The 2,529-nt window shown below is 37.8% G+C and overlaps 1 protein-coding gene across 3 annotated transcripts in view; it reads left to right on the top strand.

Moving 5' to 3' along the window:
- The window catches only part of Gulp1 (GULP PTB domain containing engulfment adaptor 1), a 210,703-nt gene that overhangs the window by 56,165 nt on the left and 152,009 nt on the right, over positions 1–2,529 (top strand). The gene's annotated exons all lie outside the window — the stretch shown is intronic.

Here is a 2,529-nt window from a genome sequence, read left to right as displayed (position 1 = left end):
TGTGCTTCTTTTTTTCCTTTTTTTTTTTTTTTTTTTTTTTTTACTTTATTGATTTTCTCCAGCACCTCCAAGGATCGTCACTGAGCTCAGCTAACTTATTGAGTTGCACAAGGGACTGAGAGGGAGCTATTTCAGAAGGGAGATGTCATGGCACCCAGGAAGTCAAGAAACAGTAAAAAAGAGGGAAAAGAGTGGCTATGGGCATGCACTAAAAGAGGCTTAGCAGAGGCTAAATGCAGGCATGCGCTTTAGATTTGGACACCGTTGAGTGGTGGATGTTAGCTGTGGTTTCAACCATGTGTGGGAGGCATTGAAATGAAAGGCTTCCTGCTAATGAAGGAGACATGATAGAGATGTAAGGGCACAGAAAAGTGTGTAGAAAGAAGTCAACAAAGAAGACTTAGACGAGATGAAAAAAGTGATGTATTTTTACCCCGTTCTTTCTTCTTGAAACTGTTCGTCCACTCATTCTTTCAATCTCTTGCTAATAGCAGTAACCCACAATATTACTTGAATATATTGAATGTGCCACTCTGCTTGATGTTATAGGAAAAAAAAATCTATGAGGTCTTATTCCAGCTCTTTAGAATTTACAGTCTAAAGTCATCACAGAAAATGTGAATGGGGTCATTTCTGCCTTATGCGTGTTCTCTAGCAGATTTATTGTGGCCTTATTTTTATGGAGAGCAGTGATTTAATGTGCCTGTCTGCTGGATCACGTGAACTAGAAATTCCCTTTAACCTTGGCACTGAAAGCAGAAATAAGGCCTATCATTTTATATTTAGTTCCAGTGTCGTTTAATCAGCCATTTACTGTTTAAGCTCTCCTTGACACTGTAGAGTTAAATCTAAGTGTTATAATGTGAAGGTTGCTGTAGACCCAATTGCAGGATCTCCAGGTTGCTATGACCACAGGAAGAATCAATTAATGCCTCCAAATACTTATCAGATTAATCATTTTCTGTCTGATGCACTCACAGGTGTATAAGTATCTGATGACGAATAAGAGCAGTCCAAATCAAATGAGGTTAAGTTTTTAGAATTTCTTTTGGTAACAGTAGCCTTAACAATCGATACTGAGTATGGGATCAGCCACAGTTTTTAAGATGTTTTGTGGCCAGGGAATGCGTTATTTTTTACAGCTGATAACACACTGTCCTAGGCATTATTTTTTTTATTCCATAGACTAAGGGGGTTTTGTTGGGGTTCGATAATAATAATTGATATGTTGTCCTGGGCATGACATTGAGACACACACAGAAGAAGCTACCCTCTGCTATATAGGTTATTGCCACTTTGAGTTTACGGTTAAGAAGCTTGAAAAGTTAAGCTCTGTACTCAAATACTTATGATAGGTTAGTAATAGAATGATTGAAAACTAAGGCACTCAAAGAGACCCTGAGCAACTTCTGTGGGCACTATAGGTACTTCACATAGCTAATAAACTACTAGGAACTGTTATGTAATATAACCATATAAATACTGTCAGAGATGTTCAAAAGACAATGGGTGGAATTCATACATCTGTAGCTTCAATGAGAATACAGGCAGATGTTTTATTTGTTTTAATTAAAGGATTAAGACGTACTGTCTACTGAAGAGAATGTTGGATCTTGTTATTAACTAAAGTGAGTTGCATATTCTTTCTTTAGAAATATTTTACGAGGGCAAAGATATAAAAATTAATATAAAAAGGATTTCTCATGAACATTTGGGACACATGATAAACTGTATTAGCTGTTTGACCAACTTACCCTTCAGAGAATTTAAAATCATAATATCCTGAAGTTATCTGGCCTAGCTCATAGCTATTAACTAACTACAGATAGCTAGAACTTTCCTAACTAGCAGCATTTAATGGTCGCTACACCACACTATGCTTGTTGCTTCTGTTTTGAATGTAGTATGTTGAGGGTGTTGGTCAATACCCATGTGGGTTAAACATCTATTTATGCAAATATTGATTACCGGTTGTTATGACACAAAAATAAAAGGAAAAAGTTCTAGCTAAGCGCACCATCTTGAGCTGATTTATTGCTATCCCTGAAAGAACAGAACGTCGGAATACAGAACAGAAATAAAGTGAAATAACCTTAGTGTTGCATTGATCACCGCGTTGTATGGGCACCAAAGCATATGATACACAAGCATGAAGCTTTTGTAAGGAAACTCATCTCATACATTGAGTATATAATGATGTCATAAACAGACATGAACAAAAATACAAAAATCAAAGCTTCAGACCTGTTGGGTACCAGCCATGCAGCTTAGCAGTGTAACAGAAAACAACAGTGGATCTCAGATTGCCAAGTGATATAAAATAGCAGCGGTCCAAATATAGACACCTTTACTAAAGTTTGAAAATTGGGGCCAGGCGGTGGTGGCGCATGCCTTCAATCCCAGCACTCGAAAGGCAGAGGCAGGCAGATCTCTGTGAGTTCGAGACCAGCCTGGACTACAAGAGCTAGTTCCAGGACAGGCTCCAAAGCTACAGAGAAACCCTGTCTCGAGAAATCAAAAAAAAAAAAA

The sequence above is a fragment of the Alexandromys fortis genome, unplaced genomic scaffold, assembly GCF_014885135.2.
Source record: "Alexandromys fortis isolate MF-2015 unplaced genomic scaffold, M_Fortis_MF-2015_v1.1 scaffold_65, whole genome shotgun sequence".
In the NCBI taxonomy this organism is placed as follows: domain Eukaryota; kingdom Metazoa; phylum Chordata; class Mammalia; order Rodentia; family Cricetidae; genus Alexandromys; species Alexandromys fortis.
Note: the sequence above shows the minus strand (reverse complement) of the source record. Positions and strands in the feature narration are given on the sequence as shown.